General features: G+C 28.5%; 5 non-coding genes across 5 annotated transcripts; all 5 read right to left on the bottom strand.

Annotated features, from left to right (window-relative positions):
• Positions 1–696: 696 nt before the first annotated feature.
• On the bottom strand, positions 697–767 carry Trnag-ucc (transfer RNA glycine (anticodon UCC)). Its single transcript has one exon. It is a non-coding gene; the product is annotated as a tRNA-Gly (tRNA).
• Positions 768–1,064: 297 nt separating this feature from the next.
• On the bottom strand, positions 1,065–1,138 carry Trnan-guu (transfer RNA asparagine (anticodon GUU)). The gene has a single exon. It is a non-coding gene; the product is annotated as a tRNA-Asn (tRNA).
• Positions 1,139–1,142: 4 nt separating this feature from the next.
• On the bottom strand, positions 1,143–1,230 carry Trnas-gcu (transfer RNA serine (anticodon GCU)). The gene has a single exon. It is a non-coding gene; the product is annotated as a tRNA-Ser (tRNA).
• A 253-nt stretch (positions 1,231–1,483) lies between these two features.
• Positions 1,484–1,556, bottom strand: Trnai-uau (transfer RNA isoleucine (anticodon UAU)). Its single transcript has one exon. It is a non-coding gene; the product is annotated as a tRNA-Ile (tRNA).
• A 170-nt stretch (positions 1,557–1,726) lies between these two features.
• Trnaa-ugc (transfer RNA alanine (anticodon UGC)) lies at positions 1,727–1,799 on the bottom strand. Its single transcript has one exon. It is a non-coding gene; the product is annotated as a tRNA-Ala (tRNA).
• Between the last annotated feature and the right edge of the window lie 19,410 nt (positions 1,800–21,209).

Below are 21,209 nucleotides of genomic sequence, written 5' to 3'. Positions count from 1 at the left end.
ATTGTGAAATATCGTGGATTCACATATTCAGACTCTCAATGTGGAGGTGGTCCTTCAAAATCAGCCATTAACATATATCTTAACTCTTTTACTTGATTTTTTAGAGTTCTTAAATCAATCATATTTTTTTGTATCATTGTTGAAACTGATCAAATGTATCAATCATACATTCGTTTTTCTTCATTTGTCATTTATATAAAAACTGAAACAATAACAACATCAGCGATATCATTTTCGTCTTCAATCTTCTTTTTCTTTTTTTCTCTGTCCATAGTAATATTATTATTTAACTATGACTTTTTCAAGGGATTTTCGTAGTATGAGGATTATATAATTTTTGTACGCTAGTTTCGTACCCACCTCGCTCTACTATTTTAGTATTAATTTTTTTTATTTTGTTTATAATTTTCACGTTTCGATAACACTTTACATATAAATAGTAAGGTATGATTATTACAAACAAACATAAGAAAAAAAGAAGTTTGACGTGTTTTATTTGTGATATTAAAACTAGCCTCTTCTGTCTTAAAACTAAAAGTTTTTCACTTTGAGTCATGTTTCTTTTGACGCATATCGTTTTCATTTTGATCACCTCAAATAATGAGCAGTTTAAATTGTGATGCTCGGCACATTTGGAATCTGACGTTATAGACGTCGTTGTTCCTGAAAATGTCAAAAATGACATTGAAATATTGGAGCAGATGGGGAGAATTGAACTCCCGCAATCAGATTGGAAATCTGAGGTTCTACCACTAAACTACATCTGCGAAACGTTTACCACATGTCAAAATGGTCTGTAGAGACAGTGGTGGCAAACTAGGCTTACACTAATATAGTGCTACCTTTGACTAGCCTTGAGTCTGTAGAGCTGGTCCTTGGATTTTTGGACCAGATAAATAAAATGGTACCCACGGAAGGATTCAAACCTTCAACCTAGGGCTTAGAACACCCTTACTCTGATCAATTGAGCTACGTGGGCAAAAATGGTGCCTCGTAAAGGACTCGAACCTTTAACCGTTTGCTTAAAAGGCAACTACTCTACCGTTTGAGTTAACAAGGCGTGGCGCCCAATACAGGATTCGAACTTGTGACCTCTTGCTTAACGGGCAATCGCTCTAACCAACTGAGCTAATCGGGCGTGGCGGAGCAAATGGGATTCGAACCCATGCGTCAGAAACTAACCTAACTCATTAGCAATGAGTCCCCTTAAACCAGCTTGGGTATCGCTCCAAAATGGTCGGAAAGAGAGGATTTGAACCTATGATCTCTCGGACCCAAACCGAGTGCTTTTCCATCTAAGCTACTTTCCGATAATGGTGGAGGAAAAGAGATTCGAACTCCCGTATCTAAAAAGAATCTGATTTACAGTCAGACGCGTTTAACCACTTCGCTACTCCTCCGTGGCGGACCTGACGAGAATCGAACTCGCTATCTTCTCTTAGACAGAGAGGCATGTTATCCATTACACCACAGATCCAAATGGTAGAGCTATTGGGGATCGAACCCAAGATCTCACGCTTATAGGGCGTGCGCTGTAACCACTAAGCTATAGCTCTATATGGTGCTGGTTAAAGGCCTCGAACCTTTACTCGTCCGTTTACAAGACGGGTGCTTTGCCAAATTAAGCTAAACCAGCAAAAAATGGTAGAGTGTAGTGGGCTTGAACCACTGACCTCCTGCTTGTAATACAGGCGCTCTTACTTGCTGAGCTAACACTCTATTATGGTGGACCTGGCCAGATTCGAACTGACTGCCTTTTGATTGCAAACCAAATGCTCTCCCTATTGAGCTACAGGCCCAAAAACCACCTCCGCGTTAACAGAGGTAGTTAAGTCGGTTTAAGTCACGACTTGACTAAAAGGTTATAGTACCTTTTCAAACTGTAGTGTGGTTAAAGACGCACCCGTGTCTAACAGTTTAAAGTCAAAAAGTTAATTTAGTAACAAGGCGGAGTTTGTTACTCTTAAATTTTATGTATTTAGGACTAGAGGTTTTTTGAGACCCTCCATATATATATATGTACAAAAACACTAAAAAAGATTTAATTATTTTTAAAATATTTTCTAAGTTCCTTTTCAATAGTTCGTAGTCTTGTTTTTATAGAACCTAAAGGTTTATTATATATTTTAGCTAATTCTTTATTTTTTAATTTCTTTCCATTGAGTCCAATATAGTCACATATTAATTTATAATCAAAAGTATCGCCTAAAATACTCTTTAAATCTAACTTTAATTTGTCATTATTAAAAGTATCTAATGATCGTGTTGTATAAATTCTAGATTTTGTAATGTCTAAACTTTTATGATATTGTCTACTTCTTAAATAATTTCAAAGACAAATAGCAGTATATGTACTCAACGTTGTTTTATGTGTAGGTTCATAATCGTTTATTATTTTATCAAACCGTTCAAAACAGAAACTGTACATTGTTTTTGGATCACTATAACCTTTTGTTTTTATATGTGAAACAACTTTACATGTTTTTTTTGCTATATCCATCATCTCATATTTGATTCTATTTAGAATTTTTTTGTCTTTTGTTTCAACATACTTATTATATAATATATCTATTTTTTTTTTCATTTCTTTAAAAATCCTTTAAATTCTCGATATCATGACATAGTAGGTGGTCACACTGTAACATAAAAACGTAACCCTTCTCTATAACATTTTATTCTATTTTTATCATTATCTTCCAATTTTAAAATATTTTTCGATAGTGATCAAATTGCTTTACATGTCAAAATAGTTCGTCGAGTATTTAACAATTTAGACGTATTCATTTTTGATGAATGTTTTACTAAGGTAGCACTCTGATAACCATGAACTTTTTGTCATGTACTTCAACTTAACGATACTGTTCTACAAAATACTTCATTGGCAACTTCTAACATAATATCAATATCATCACTATATACCCCTAAATCATTATTTTCTTTATTATTTTTAAACATCTTCTTTTACTCCTTTTATGTTATTTATAAATGTTCTTACAAACTTTAAATTTATTATATATCTATCAACTTCGTTTCTAAAATTTTTAAAATATAGATTAGAATGTGTTGCTCGAAATTTTCGTCAAGAATCGTTTAAAAAATCTATTGAAAAATTATAGTTAATACTAAATCTAATTTTATATATTTGTTTTTTATGGACTTGACTATCTAAAATTTCATTTCAATTAACAAAGTGGGCTTTCGAACCCACCGTGTCAATCGCTACAAATCCATAATCACCGTCAAGACAATTAAACTTGATTTTTAAATTATTGTTCTTTACAAAGGTTTTTTTAGCAAAAAATTTTTTTTCGCCCCAACTGTTACTTTCAAAATATTTAAACTTGTTCGTGTTCTTCAAAACGACAGCATAAGCTTTTTTGTCATTATAAAATAATTTGTAATTTAAAACAATAATAGTTTTGTTTAATTTTTTTGCCTCATTGATAGGCATCAATTTCAACTCATCTGTTTCATACATATTCAAATCGCGCATTTGCGCCAAACTCTTAAAAATATTATTCATTAATTTTGTCATCCTTTTCAAACACAATAACGTTTCATTCGATACGTTTTTTAAAATAGATAGTGTTATACGTAAAAAACTCAAAAGTTTCTTTGTAGGCTTTTCTAATCTTATTAACATAACTTTTCTTTAAACATTTTGCGTCGTAATTATTAGCTGGTAATCTAATTTTTACTCGTCTTAAAATTTCGGCAGTCGAACAATCTACTCAGTGTACTTCGTGAGGTAAATAATTTTTTGGCATCGCGTAAGTGTACATTGTCAATAATTGATTTTGATTAATTGTTTTATCACCTCCAAATACTTGATAAGCAAACGTACTAAATATATACCTATCACAAATCACAATATCATACTTCTTAAACTTTTTAGCCAATACTTTATTATATAATTCTCAACCGACACTAATAAACAAAATTGCTTTTGTGATCGAACTAATTTTGAGGTTGTCATTAAAAAAGACTTCTTTAGCTAATAATTCGCCAAAACTAATTCCTCGTGGCTCTCGCGTCACATAAACACTTTTTCCTTCTTTCTTATATTTTTTTTTCAATTTTTCTATGTAGGTTGATTTACCTGAATAATCAATACCTTCAACTACTATAAATTTATTCATATTATATATTCTCCTTTTTTATTATGATAGGAACCGTTTGTCCTTTTAATTCAATAACGACATGGTCACCCACTTTATATTTACTTTTATTAGTTGACAAATTAACTTTCTTGACAGTAATTTCATTCAATTTAATACTTTGTTTTAATCAAGCAATATAAGAAATTTTGCCCGTTTTTTTGCCAATTTGTTTTGTTATTTTATCTATTGTTCCACAACTTTTAGGTCCTTCGAATTTAAACGCATATTTACGTTCAATAATCACACCATCAGTGTAAAAATCAATATTTTTCTGTTGTTCAATATACTTTTTCAAATCTTTCAATTTAATTATTTTTTCAACTCTTTTGTAGTTAATAAATTCTAACAAGTCGTGGCGTTTATCATAAAACTTTCTATTAATAAGACCTACAACATCACGCCGATTTCCAAACTCTTTATTTAAAACTAATTCGCCAAAGCCTTCAACTCTATCATCTTTTTTTATAGAAAATGTTGTCACTCTAGCCGAGGATCGACATATAACTAAACTGTTAGATGTTTTATCATAGTAAGCCCCAACTCCGTCAAGTTTAGGGCTTACAGTAACATTTTCGACATTGCCAATTTTCGCCAATATTTTATTTAAATCTCAAAATTTTTTAATTTCTTTTTTTAACATTTTTTTTACGCTCTTTTTCGTTCTTTAAAAAACACTCTAAACAGTATGTGCCTTTAGGTTCTTTAATACAATAATTACATTTTGTCATTTGCTTTTTTCTTAGCTTTTTTTGCTATATCCTTTAATATTTTTGCTTCCATCTCTTTTCTTTTTGCTTCAAGCTCTTTCTTTTCCTCTTTTTTTCGTAATGCTCTTCATTTATCAGCTTCTTTTTTTTCAGCTTCTTCAATTTCTTCTTTGTCTCTTATTTCTAAATATGTTATAGTTTTTTTAATTTTATCAATAATATCATCTCAATCGTTATGGATATCAAAATAAGTTGCTACTTTACAATACATAGTTTTATGTCCATCGTCATCATATTCTGTAAAGTTTGTGATGTCGGGATATTTAACTTTAATATCACCTCCTCTATAAACACAAATTGAAACATCTGTCGCATATTTATAATCTTCATCTTTTTTTCCAATTAAAAAATAAAAAAGAGTAGTATCATCTGATGTTTCGCTACCATGAACATCTTTATCATAAAATCTGTCATTTAAAGTAACTAATTTATCTTTATCATAATTATTTTGTCTGTTTACTTCTTCTGCTAAAGCTTCCATGTTTTTCATAGTAATTCATGATCATTCATATTGTTTAAAACGTTTTAGTAATTTTACTACTTCTAATCTTTTCCGTTCTTTTGTTTTATCTTCTTCAATTTTATTATTATCTCTAATAACATTAATTAAATCAAAAAATATTTCATCTCTTAATAAAAGAAACAAATCATGTTCGATATCAGACATTTTAAGTTCTCCATTTATAACATCTATTACTTTATTTTTGTCTTCATCTTTTTTAATATGTTTACAATTTAAAATTCGATTTGTCAAATTACTATGATATTTTATGTCTTTATGATTTGATAATCAAATATATTTTCGTAAAAATAATTTTCATCTTTCGCGTTCTCTTTGTTTTTCTGTCATTTCTTTAATTTTTTTTCCTTTTTCTTTATTTGTCATTATTCTTCTCCTTTATATTTATACGATCCTCTTTTTTTCGTAAATTTTTGATTAGCAATTTCTTTTCTAATTCTATTAATTGTCTTTATTTTTTCAACGTTTTCTTTTTCTCAATCTAAAATAGCATATACGCCAATAAATATTTTAGGGTCATCGCCTTTTTTTCAATTTGAAAGTCTTGTGTTTACTATTTTAATAAGTGCTTTTCGATATTTGTTGAAAGCGCGACGTGAAACTTTACCTTCGAGGTAAGTATTTGTCAAATCATTATCACCAAAATATTTTTTTCCAATTTCTCAAACTTTTTTAATACGAATATTTTCAAAATTATAACTATACAATTGGTTTCAATTTTTAGCTCGTATAATTGAACGCATTTCTTTTCTAATAGTTTTTTTAAATTCTTCAAGATAATCATCTAATTTTTCAAAATCCTCAAGTATTAAATAAACTTCGATTTTGTCATTATCACTATCTTCTAAATGATATCATCGTCTAGGTTTTTTTTCTAAAATATGAATATTAAAGTTTACAAAGTCAAATCTATGACCCATAGACTCAATAGTGACGACAAAACGACCTCTCAAAGGTTCATGTGGTGACTCATCCCATCTCATTCAATCACAATAAACCACACCGCAATTCATTTTTTCAACAGCACTAATAAGTGTATTTTCCATTTTTTTTTCTAATTGTTTTAATTCGTCACTAGATATTTTTTTATATTTTCCATTTCCATCCGAAAAATTATTCATTATTCTTTTCCTCCTTTTTCAAACGTTTTAATTGTTACATAAAAACCTTTTTTATCTCAAATAGTATTGTCTTTGTCCCCTTTTGGTGATAATATTGTACTTTCAATACTAGTTCTAGCATCATATTCAATTTTTAAATCTCATAGTATACTTTCCAATTTATCCAACTCTTTTTTATCTTTCATTCAAATTTTATATGTTTTCATTATTCTTTTTTCTCCTTTTTTTCTTCTTGTTTTTTAAATTTTCATAACTTTCCATATATTTATTATATCACATTTATTTTTGTTTTCTAATTTAATTAGGTTTGTTTCTTGAAGTCTAGTAAGTGTTCTTAATCTTTCTAATTCTTCTTCTTGATTCCCAATAATTATTTTTAAATCTTCTTGAGATCTAATAATTCCGTTTAGTTTTGTCTTCTCATTATCTAATTCTACTAATTTAGTTTCTAAGTTTGACTTATCATTATTTAATTCTAAATTACTTTTAATCAAAATAATACTAAAAATAACATTTACTATAAATAAAAATATCAATATACTTTTTTTAATTTCGTTTCTCATTTCTATATATATTTATTATATCATATTCAACTTTAAACTTTCTTCAAATTTATTTCAAAGTTTCGGAAAAATATATTTGTTCAAAAACAAAATTTCTTTATCCTCAAATTGAGACAACACTCATTGTTTTAAATTTTTCTGTCTATCTATTCCTAAGTAAAACATTTTAATTTTATTAGTTTTGAATTGTTCAACTATGTCGTGTGTTCCACGATGACCATTATTACATATATGATTTTTTATTTTAAATTTTGTTAGTTTTAAATCCGTATTATCGGCAAAAATAATTAATTGATCATAATTTCATTTTTGTTTTTGACAAATTTTTCTCAAAATCTTTCCTGAATCATTCATTAGTGTTTTCAATTTAATAAAATAAACTGGACTAATACCAGTACAAATGTAATCTTTAAAGTAATAATAATGTTTTTTTTCAATAAATGTATTTTCCGTTATTAAAGCCATAAAATCGCAAAAAAGTCAACCAATATTATGTCTAGTATTTGATAACTCTTTTGAATCATTACCTAAAAAAACGCAAATTATGGGTGTTTTATTCATAATTATGACCTCCTTGTAATTTCCTGATCTCATTATATTCTTTTATAAAATCTGTTGTCGAAAAACCTGGTACAATTGTATTACTATGTGACAGTTCTTCAAAATCTATTAACTCAACAACTTTTTTTGCTAACTCATCATTATATTTAATAAACATATACTGTTGAGTTGTCTTTAACTCTTTTTGATCTGTAATTAATTTTGAGTAGTCGCAAAAACCTTGTCGAGGTATACCCACGTCCCACTTGTATTTAGCCTTATCAAAAAATTTGACAGTCTTTTTTGTGTTATTGTAAATAAACGTCTTTACAGAAGGAACTCGAAACGGTTGTTTTTCTAATAATCTCAAATTTTTTCCGTCTTTAAATTCTTCTCGATTTTTATTGACTCAAATTTGAAATGAGCAATTGAAATTTTTTGTTTTGTTTTTATACTCGAAAGCATTTTGATCAACAGTTAATTCTACAATCAATTTTAGGTCGTTATTTAATTTTTTTTGAGTTGAATATCGTCGCAAAGTATTAGGTACTATAAAACAAACAATATCAGCAATTTTTGAAGCCTTATTGATAAAGTCAATTGCTAACTGTCCAGATCGACCAAATGGTGGATTTCCAAAAATTATATTTTTCGCCGAATGCTTTAGATTAACCTTTAAAAAGTCTTGTTTAATGACTCTTTTGTTCTTTAAATCTTCATCAATATCATAGCACAGAATTTTAGGTTTTATGTCTAATACTTGTTCTAAAGCGTCAACAAACACTCCTTCGCCGGCGCTAGGTTCAATTCATGTTAAATTGTTATAATCAATTTTATAATATTTTAAAACCGCATATATATATGTTGTTAACTTATTAGCTATTTTTTGTTTTGTATAATATTTATCTAATTTATTCATCATGTATTGTTTTCTCCTCAAGTACAAACCATTTTTTATAAAACGCCTCAATATCTTTTCTTCGTTGGTTGTCTAATTCATGTAAACGCGCTATCTTTTTATGAGTTTCTTCAATGTGTTCTTTTAATTTTTTTCTTTGATAATTCAGTGATAACATAATATGATCTTCTAATTTTTTTCAACCTTTTTTATTTTGTTTAATAAAAATACATTGCGTCAATTTGTCTCCCGTATCTGGAATTCGTATATGTAACCTTCCGCTTTTTTCTTCGTGAACTATTACATGTAATGCTGTTCGACCAAAACAATTTCAGAAATCAACAACTCCTGCTTCGTTTTCTCTAATACCCTTTTCTAAAGCTCTGTCTTTTCCAAAATTTTTTTCGATAGTATTATTAATTAAAGTTTCAATTGTATCTTTTAAATCTATATTCATTGTGTTCCTTCTCCTTTATTTTCTCACTTTTCGTTAAAATCTTCTAAGTCTTCGCGGTACGATGTAAACATCTTAACGTCTGAGCTGAAGCCTCCACTAGAATTTTGGGCCTCTTGCGTTAATTCTATTCATGAGTCTACAGTTGTCACAACGGCATTATGTATTTCTTTTATGTCTTCATCTGTCAAATCGTCAAATTTTTCACAACGTCAAATATCTTTCAATTCTTCTGGCATATTTTGACGTATCGCTCTTGGAACGTCAAGATGTTTTAAATTATCGACATCTTTTTTTATTTCTTTAATTTGTTCTTTTGTCATTATTATTTTTCTCCTTTTTAAATTTTCACAAATATTTTATAATTTTATATTGTATGTTAATTGACTCTACACTAAAATATAAAACAATTGGTGTTCCAATACTTAATATTATAATTAATAATATATAGATTGTAATAAGTTTCTTAACTTTCAACACACCAATATTATTAAGTCACCCAAAATAAGTAATATAATTTGATGCTAATATAAATAATATTGACGCTACAACCATAAATATAAGTAAAAAATCAACTATGTTTTTTAGAAAAAATTTTAATTTATTCATTATTTTCTCCTCCTAATCATCCAATTTTATCAAAAAATGAAAAAACTGCTAAAGCTAGTGTTGGATTTAACAGTGGTAATAAAGCTAATCAACTTGGTAAAGTCTCAATTGTTGTTAGTACTACAACTGAGCAAATCAAATGTGAGCAATATATCATTGTAACAACTATTGCTAAAAAATTAACTAGTTTCTTGTTCATCATATTCTTTATCTTCTCCTTCTTTAATTAAATTATAATTGTAAAGGCAGTACTCGATAGCTTTTAATATACTTTCATAGTTTTCTTTATTATGATTATCAACTCAAACGCTTTCGCCTTTTACTACATTTTTTAAAATTTCACTTTTTAATTTTAGTATATTATTACTTACAACTTTGAATGATTTTTCCAAATCTTTAACGCTTAATTTATCATTTCTTATTAAAGATTTTGCGTTTGATAAATAACTTTCATATTCTAATTTATTTTTCATATTATTTTTTACCTCCTTTTTTATCACGATAAACCTCTTTTTTTTTCATTTCTTCAAGTCTCGAAATTGTTGTTTTTAGTCGACTCAACTTAAATTTATTGATACTTAAAATTCAATCTAAAAAATGTTTATTTGTTTTAAATGTTATTTTTTTAAAATTAATTTTGTCATTTTCTCAATTTCTAAAGTGTGCAAACGCCATTTCTTCGTAATAATTTAACCCGTCGCGTCCTTTAAATTCGAAATTGTCAAAGTCGGTTGAACGGCTAAAACTTCCCATTATGTTTAAAAAATCTGAAGCAATTGTTTTCTCTTCAGGTGTTAATCGGTTAGCTTCTTTAGCTTCCAAATATTCTTTAAACTCTTTAATAATCTTTAATCTTCAATTATTCATTTTTTTTTCTCCTTTGTTTTCTTCTATTTTTATTATATCATATTCAACTTTATTTTATTATATCATATCCTAACCCAGGTTGGCATCACAACCTTTGTAAAACAATTTATTATAATAAACAACTATATCTTTGTTTTTTTGGATCTTACAACTGTTTTTAGTTTCACCAATTAAACTATGTTTAATCAATATTAATGTAGATAATTTAAATTGTTTCAAATTTACTTCTAAAATTTCCCGACGCCGATCTTTAAACGAATTTCAACGATCATTAAAACATTTAACACTAATATCGCTTTCAAAATGTTTCAAAATATTTTTCGCCAAAATTTTTTCACCTTTCCCTTTACCTTTTTCTTCGCTAATAATCCCTACTAACTTAAAAATTAAATCAATTGTATTTTTTTTCATAATTTTCTCCTTTTATACTCAATTATTTTTTAAATATCCTTTAATAATGGGTAAACTTCGCTCCATATCTTTCGCACAATATGCTTTAAACTTTATCAAATCATCTTTCAAAATTTCGTCAATCATTCGTTGGATGTGTTTAAAAAAATCGTATGTTTGTTTCTTGAAATTGTCAAAAATCTTTTCATCTTGTAAATTTACGTCATCATCTAAATATAATTTAATTTGCGCTCAATCTTTGTTTTTGCTCATTATTTTAAAATAAGTTTCTTCCATATCTTTATAATTTAATTCTTTAAACAATTTATTTAAATTCTTTCTAAAATAAAATTGTGATCCCGCCCCCATATCATCAAGATAATTAACTTCTTCATCTATGTCATATATATATTCTGAATTGTCAATTTTATTCAAAATAGCATTAAAACGTTGTCTTGCTGTTTCTTTTTGTGTAGTAATCATAATTTTTTCTCCTTTATTTAAAAATCTTCACGCGGTCAATTGTTGTCGTCGTGGTAATATTCATCAGCGTCGATATCATAATCATCATAAGCATCATTATTATCGTCGTCATTTGGTCCAATTTCTTTTGTAAAATCAATATCTTTTAAATGTTCGTCTTTAATTCAAATTGAACATTCTAAGAAAAGATAATCATTTCCTCACATTTTGTTTTTTGTTTCTGTTTTCATAATTATTTTCTCCTTATTTTTTTTATTATTATATTATTATTATATCATATTGGGTTTTCTGTTTGTGAATCATCAACAAAAATGACCACAATAATCGTTGTTTTTCTTTTCTAAATAATATTTAAATCTTTTTTTACAATTTTTACATCTTTTAAATTGTTTTTTAAGTAACAAACCACTACTTTTTATTTCATTTAAATAATATTGTAATTCGTGACTATCTTTAAAACAATCAATAATATATTCTTTCTCAAATCAACAAGTCTCATTTATAACACCAAAATCTTCTGAACCGGCCATTTCATTATCAATACCTTCGTTAATATGTGTCGAAAATCTTAATTTGAATTCGTAACTATCAACTCTTACATAACCATTTTTATCATCTTTATATCGACAATTAATATAAATATATCTGCTTTCACTCTTTCGACTTTTCACTTGCGTAAATTCAACATATTTAAATTTGCTTTTTAATTGTTCTTTTAAATATTTCTTAATCAAAGGTAATAACTTTGTAATATGTACTATTTTACCTTCTTCAACATCTTTTTTAAATTTTTCTAATTCTTCATAATTTAAAACTAATTTGTTCATATTCTTTTTCTCCTTTATTATTATTATATCACATTGAGTATTTATATTATATCATACTCGATATCTTACTGGTACCCTCAAAAAATTTCAATTTTCGCCAAGTGGTTTTTGTCTTATTATACCTGCGGGTTGTCAAAATCTTACTAAGCTTTCTAAATCTTACTAAAAATTAGCTCAATTTTTTTGAGTCAAATATTTTACAACTTTTCCTGCCTCAAAAAGTCTACTTTACCCAGTGTTTAAGCCATTTCGTTAAAAAAGTAAATTTATCTCTACTACTGCTTAAAAAAAAAAATAAATAAGTAATAATAGTATAATATTTTTTGTTTTTCATAAGAGTTTGCAAATATTTTACTTTTTTTCTGTATTGGTTCTACGACAGGTAAAACTCGTGTTTTTCAGCCCGGAAAAGTTGTAAAAGTTTTAGCTCAAAAAAATTCACCTCTTCCAGTCTAACCCACGGTCCCATATGCAAAAATCACCTTTTTTTCTGTCAGTAAGATAATCAAGCTTTTCAAAAAAATAAGTCCTTACATAGAGAATAATAAAAAAATTTTTTTCTCTTTCAAATTTTTTATTTCGTCTAAAAATAAATTTCAAAATTTTTAAAAAAAAACTTGACAAAAAAAAAAAACTATGTTAAAATTAATTGGGCGAGCTTTTGGCAATTTTTTATTTAATTTTTATTTTAAATTTTCAAAAATCAATTTTTTAATTTCTATAATATTATTTTAACACTTTACCCCTTTTTTGTCGTTTGTGGTATAATGCAAAAATTTTAAAAAAAAAATAAGTAAAAAAAAAAATAACAAAAAAAAAAATAATAATATATAATTAAATTGAAACGTAAAAGATAAATGCATTAATTAATTAATATATATTTAATTATTATTATAATATTGAGGAGGTGCCACAATGACACACACAAAAAAAAATAGACTTGGACGCTTTGAAGTCGTAAAATGTACGGATTTAAGCAAAAAAAAAATCGATAATTTTTTGGCGGACTGTTTCGATAATCAAGACATAAAGGACGAAAAAAACCGATTATTAAAAAAAATTAATTATAACCGCCACCAATGCACAAGCGGAGCACGTGAAGACTGCGACGCGGACCGTGTAGAATTGGCGCAATACGTGATTATTTGACCAAATAACAACGACGAAGACGAAAGAGAGGCCGAAGAAGAAGAGGAAGCAAAAGAAGCAGAAGAAGAGAAAAAAGAACAAATTAAATTTTGTAACTCCTTTACTGGTTTAAATGATAAATTAAATTGGGCACATTACTGCACCGAAGATGTGGAGGATAGAGCGCGCGACCTGTTCACCGACAGCGACGAGGTAGAAGATGGGGAGATTTGGAACGCGTTAAATGGATACACTCAAGCCGAAGACTTGAAGCCTGAAGATTTCGCGACGTGAAAAGATTTAATTTTGAGAAGTTGCGGAATTACCGCGCAAAGTATACGCGAAGAATCCCACGACCTCGCAACATCTGAAGAGAACAAGACGCAGGACGACGAGACGCAAAACGATTTAGCGGATAAAATCAACTTGGCACGAATGCTTGAAGATTTCGAACGTGACGAAGGAGGTGCAGAATAATGGAAATAAAGCAAAAAAATAAATTATTGGCCATTTTCTCGACACTTGACAACAAAAACGATTTCGAAAATCTCGAAAAAATTACATTTGAAACAGACAACGCCAAAAAAATTATAAATAATTTAATTATAAATAATTTAAACAATTTGGCAAGCTTCGAAATGGAGCCGGTCGACTTAATCGAAATTATAAAAAAATTTTTAAATTATTTTGAGGCGAAAGAATTACAGGCCAAAAAAGAAATTGAATTTTTAAAAATCCGGTTGATTTTGGCAAAGATGAAAAAGGAGGGTGCAAATAATAAATAATAATAAATAAATAAATATTATTTAGGGCCGGGGCTTAGATGTTCCCGGTCTTTTTTTTGCCTGTTGAAATCTGAAAGCTTGCGGATTGTGTCAGTCGTAGCGCTGAAATATTCAAATAATTGCCATTTGAGGGCCTAAACGAGTTTAAACGTGGTTTAGTATTAAAAGAAGAAAAAGCAAGCCCATTTTTAACGTGTTCAATCGTGCGAATTGTGCCGGCGAAAGGCTCCCCGTTTATTATATATTAAAATTTTTATTTTGTCAAGTACTTTTTTTTTTATCTCAACGATCGAGAACGTGAAAAGGTACCCCCTTTTATTATATCACAAGAACGCGAGAAAGTCAAGCCCGAGGATATCCCAAGCTTTTTTTAGGGTCCTAGGGTAACTCAATTTGTCACAGCCTCAACTTATAGTAAGATTTTTTATTCTCGCGCTCTCAGACGTAAAACTCGATGTTTTTAAAAATAATTCAAAATAATTAAAAATAATTAAATCTTTTTTAGTGTTTTTGTACATATATATATATGAAGGGGTATAAAGTTTATTTCGACTAGTACCTCCTTATCGTCATCAACTTTAAGATCCCTTCTTATTATATAATAGGAGAAATTTATGGAAAATAACATAAAAGAAACTGTGGAAACACAAGAAGTGCAAAATACTGAGAAAAGCACAAGTACAGACAAAGACACTAAAGTAAGTGTAGCTGAGTTTAATATGTGAGAAAAAAAGTATGATACTTTGAAGAAACAATATGAAAAAGCTGTCGACCAAATTTCAAACTTAGAGAAAATCAAAAACACTCTTGGCGAAAATTTGAAAAATAGAGAGCTCGCTCATAAGGATCTTGAAGGGAAGTTCATACAAGCTCAAACATCATTAAGACATAACCACATTAAGGAATTATTTAAGAAAGAAGGTGGCGATGAATCTAAAATGAAACATGTTTTGACCTTATTAGGCAATAAATCTGCTCAGTTAGAAGACAAAGATTTGATTAACGAGTTTAAAGTTTTAAAAACCGAATTAAGTTCTTTATTTGTTCAAAAGGCTGAACCGCTCCCAACTACTAATTATAATGGGGACATGACACAAAAGACACCTAATGTGCCTAATGTGACAAATTTAAACCAACCCGTTAATGAATATATAAGACAAGCTACTCGTAGAGTAGATCCCCAAACTGGTATTATTATTGATGATGACTTGAGCAACAAATAATTAAAATAATAAAGGAGAATATTAATTATGGCAACACTAAGTCAAGACCAAGCTTTTGGAACTATCAATGCGACTACTAAATCTGCTATTGAAGGAATTCCAGGGCAAACATTAACAGAATCACAATTAATTGCAGCGGAATCTACCGATACAAATCATTCGTTATTCTATATTCAAGGATTTAAAGGTAATGAAATTGTTCAATCAATCAATTTATCTCAAATCCCAACAATTCCAAATATTGATTATGACACAATTTTCAAATTAGGGATTGTTAACATGCACAGAGATCAAAATGGAACTCTCCAAAAAACATGAGTTTTAGCATCTGGGCATGGAACTTCATCATATTCACACCAATTAGCTCTTTCTAATGGGTTCAATTCAACAGCACCTGTCAATCCAACATATCCAGGAGTGGATAAAAAAACTATTGGAATGACATTTTCGCACTTTGAATTCAATCCTATGGAACAATTAGACAAATCATTATTTTTACATAGTGGATTCGTCTATTCTGCTCTTTTGGCACAAAGATGAAGTAATTATAAAAATCGTGTTAATCTTCATTACTTTAAAGCAGTTATCGAAGCTCTTGAAACTGATTCAGAAGCTAAAAGTAACGTTTTACAACTTACAGACGAAGATATTGCAGCCACAAATGCTGACTCACGTTTTGCGGGAATCACTTTCCTTCATAAATTCTTAAACATGATTCAATCATTGAAAACACGTACAAGTCTTTATGGTAAAGTGGGAACTAATTTAGTTTTGATTGTAGCACCCCACATCAAAAATTTATTAGCTATCGTAAACGCCAAAGTTGGATTAGATACAAGCAACTATCAAGAATTCGAGGATAATAACTTGAAAATTGGAGGTTTGAAAGCTGAAGTATCAATCCTTTTAGGTAAAATCTGACCTAAAGGAAAACCTGGAGCTACTTATACTGAAATTGCTAACAGTCTTTCAGAAGTTACAAGTACTTCGGCTGCAGACACCCTTCCACTAGACGCAAACACAGGATTAGCTACTATTCCTTCGTCACCAGCTAACGCAGTTTATATGCCAACATATAGTACAGCAATTACTGGAGATTTAGGAGCAGACTTATCTCAATATATTGCGATCTTACAATACATTTCGCCTGAAAAAAATTCACCAGTTATGGTATTAGCGGGGGCACCTTATGTGTGATCAGCTATAATTCCACAAACAGGTAATATTGTTACAGGGTTGAAAGCTTTGTATGGAATCTCTAAATGAAAGGGATTATGTCAAAAATTCTTGTATGGTATTAAATTACCAGCAGGTAAAACAATTTATGACATTGGTGGATCTTAGAATATAAGGTCTAAATAGTTTAGAGGTCTTCTATTTATCAAAAAGGCCTCACAGAGGAAAAATATGAAAAATCAAATTAATAAAATTAATATTAAAAATTTAGAAAAACGTTTAAAATTATTAGAACAACAAGAAAAACGTTTAAGTTTGTTAGAAAAACAAAATAAAATTTTAAAAAATGCCGTTGTTAATAATGCTAATAATAATCGTAGAAATGAAACAGCTATTGAAATAGCGGAAACTACAGTTCTTAAAGTCACACCTAAAGGAACTATCAACATTAGAGCCAACGATGCGTTACAAGAAGTAATTAAAGATTATAAACAAATTACTAAAGCTTATTTAAAAATTTCAGACGTTTTGGATGAAAAAGATAATACTATTCACTATATTGTAGTTGATGTGTTATCTGACCTTGTTGAATTATCTCAACATTTACGTGAAACTAGAGCTTCTTGACAATATGAAACATTACCTATTATTATTAAAACAAATATGTATTGTGAACATGTTCAAGCAGAAATGAAAAATAAACTAGATTCACTTTTAAAAAATATCTTTTTACCAAGAAATGCTTTTAATAAAGTATTAGATACAATAAATTCAACATATATAGACGTTGACGAAAAGAAAAAATTACATGCGGAGTTAAATAAACTCGATTAATTATGACAACATTACTAGAATTTCAAACTAAATATAACTCTATTTTTGACAATATTGAAACTTTCAAGTCAAGTATTATAAATAACAGTGAAAACAAAACTTTAACTGAATTATTAATACAAGTAACTAATGAAATATCAACTATTAATACATATACTTTAAATTATAACACTTCTATAGCACTTTTTACTGATGACCTTATAGCACCTACAAATTTTAATGATTTTTTACAATGATTAAATTTAAGGAAAACTTATTATGAAAGGGTTATTAATTATGAAAATGTTTATCCTTTTATAAAGAGAGCTAACAATAATGATTTTAGTACTATAGTTACACGACGTGATATTGATAACGAATTAAAGTCAATAGCAAATTTTAATATTGAGTATAATAAAGAAAATAGTGATATTAAATTAATAATTGATAGTTTGATTTCTAGTAGTAATATTATTTTATATAAGAAAAGTTTAAACGATTCAAGAGCCGAGTCGGCACCTTATATATATGCTAGAGATGTTGAAGCATTAATTAATAGAAAATATAAAACTGAACAATACGAACGTATTATTTATAATGCTTATGAACGTATTGACGCTGTAACAGAAGGTAAAATTACATCTTATGTTACTTTATTAAGTCATACTACTAAAGACAAAGTTAAGTTTTTACGTAAAGCTTTAGTATTGTTATCTGCTTATTATATTCAACACGGAATCAATTTTGAAGGGCGCCAAGTTTCTGAATCTGTTAATGGACTTTCTGAAAATGTAGCCAACTCATGACCTATTGGTTATTTACCAAAAGAAGTTGTTAATTTATTAGTGGCTGCAGGATTAGTTAAAAAAGCTACATTAATAGATCCCATAGGGCAAAATTGTACGACACCTTTTAATGTAAACGACCAAGATAGTGAAATTATAGAAGGGTTGTCTAACTTCGAATTACGACCAATCACTTACATAGAATTTGTTCGTGCTTGAAATGAGAAAGTTGGATTAGCTGACATGAATAGATTAATAACTGAGTATTTAAAAAGTACTAATCTATTAGATGAAAATCTAGAACATCCTACTCACGAAATACCAGAAATTTCGTCTCAACAAAGTTATATAGAATCTTTTGGTGACTGAGAAGCTCAATATACAGATGAACAAATTGAACATCTTCAAACATCAACTGATACATTCGACTTAACTAAATTTGATATATATAAAGTATTTGACCAATTTATTTATGGTAGTGATACTTATGTTGTTACAAATGTATCGACATCACAATTGACAGTTGTTCCACTATATAGAAATAAACCAGTTATTACGATTGTAAAACAAGGAGCTAATTTTAATGGTCAATTACTTGATTATAATTCTAGTATACCTAGCCCTTACAACGTAAATAACGCTAATTTAAATTTACATTATACTAATTCTATTTTAACATGAATTAAAGATATATATGATCACCCAATTTCAGACCCAACTAATCAAGGAACACAATTAGATTATAATTCTAGATTTTCATTTCTTGATAGTAATACACCAATGTTACCAGTATTTATTAATGGAAAAGGTAACACTATTATAGGTATTAATGCTACTAAGTACTTATCAAGTATTTTTGTAAAAAAAGATGAAATAAGTCCATCACAGACTGACGTTTTTAAAATTGAAAATCATGTATCACACAGTCAAGTTGCTGAGTTGATTGAATTAGATAAACTAATTTCTGTAATTTATGATGATACTGATGTTAATTCATTAAGTAACTTAAAAGTAAATGATTTAGTTTATTATAGTGGTGAAATTTATATTACATTTGCTAAAGATAGTACTTATACTTATCTTATAAACAAATATAAACGTCAAGTTTGAAGACATACAAGTACATTACATCCCGACGAACTAAATGGAACTAAAGGTATTTTGACAGTTAAAGAAACTGCTTTAGCTCTTGAGTACGTTAAAAAACACGCGCCAACTGTTGATACTTCGGGCGAAAATTTTTTCATTGACTTACTTACAAGTGTTTATAATGGCGAAGATACAGAACATGGATTTGTTCCTTTTTATACAGCGGGTCATACAATTGTTGGTTTTGAAACAGGTGCTCCTGACACTGGAATAGCATTAATAGATCCAACAATAAAAGGTGCTGATAATCATAGCACAGTTTTACATCATCCTTTAATTGAAAGTTTAGCATCAGACGACAGAACATCAACATTTTTGGATTCACTTTATTATTTTGAAAAAGATGGTAAAATGTATTTGAAACAAGTTAATGGTGATGTTAAACAATTGTTATATTCAGATTCAGGGCTTAACACTATACATTCTATTTTACATAATAATATAACGTTTGCTTATAAAAGAGATACATATAATAAAGCAGAAATTGATAGTAAACTTGAAGGTTTATTACGATTAGATGATTTACTTTTAAACGAAACTACTTTACCTTGAACATCAGTACCATTAGACGACCAACGAGCAGTTTTAGCTGACGTTTTTAAAGTCCCCGAAACCTTTTATGGATTAAACGTTGGAAAATGATCAAGTGATTGAGCTCATAATCCTTTAACGCTCCGTACAGAAGAAAAAGTTTATCTTTATAAATTTAATAACTTTGGTATACCACAAACTTTTATTCAAGATATTTGAAGTTTATGAAAAAAAGATACTGTTGAATTTCCTTCAGATTGAGATGACTTAACTGAAGATCAAAAACACGATGAAGCTTTAAAATTTGTAAATAGAAGATGTGGATCTAGTTATAAAAGAAGTGACTTTGAACATATTGGAGGTAGTGTTACAAAATTAGATCATATTAATCCTATTAGAAGAAGCGATTTAGGAAAACTTTATGAATATTTTATAAATTCACAACAACCACCAGTTTATTCATTTGAGTCTAATTTCAGCACACCACAAAAATGATCTGACGAATATGGTTATACAAAAGAGCAGTTTTATAATCATTTTGTTAAAAACACAATTATCACACGTGTTGATAATATGGTAAAATCTAGTAGTGTTGATGTTGCATTAGATTCTTTTGCAGGATGGAAGCAACAACTAACCGACTCTCAACTTGATGATATTGCTAGAAATGTTAAAAATTATGATTCTACTAAATATAGTGACTATAAACTTTTTGATAAAATTTTTTATGATGGTGAAGTATATATTTTTGTTAGTAAAACACCAGATAATGTAGACTGAATTATTGCTCCATTATTAAAAAATTTATCACCTTTTGAAATTAGAAGAAATGGTAATAAAGTACGTATTATTCCATATGACGATACTTTACCAAGTCCTTATAATACAAGAGGCGCAAATTTAAATTTACAATACATTAGTTCTATTTTATCTTGAATTAAATATGTTAAAACGCATCCAATTTCTCACTCAACACCTGAAGATATTGTTGAAAGTTATAATAAAAGATTTACATTCTTAGAAGGTCATTTACCAACATTTCCTATTTTCACTACTGAAGATGGTACTATATATGGTGTAAATGCTCTAGGTTTTTTAAATGATTCTTTTGCTAAATTACACCAAATCGAAACAGGCGAAACCGTTTATGCTACAAAAAAAGACACATATACTAGACCTCAAATTGATACAAAAATTGATTCTATTTTTAGAACTACAAATCCTTTATTGTCAGAACTAACATTAGGTTGAGAAAAAACACCAAGTGAAGCTCAAAAAACAGCCTTATTATCAACTCTTAAAATTCCTGAAACTTATTATGCTTTAGAAGAAGAAGGGTATGGAGGTGACTACGCAACACAACCTTTGAGTTTAAATGTTGGCGACAAAATAAATATCTATAAAATCGTTAACTTTGGCG

This window comes from Styela clava, unplaced genomic scaffold (assembly GCF_964204865.1).
Source record: "Styela clava unplaced genomic scaffold, kaStyClav1.hap1.2 HAP1_SCAFFOLD_103, whole genome shotgun sequence".
NCBI classification, from domain to species: Eukaryota; Metazoa; Chordata; class Ascidiacea; order Stolidobranchia; family Styelidae; genus Styela; species Styela clava.
This window is presented reverse-complemented; position numbering and strand designations above follow the sequence as displayed.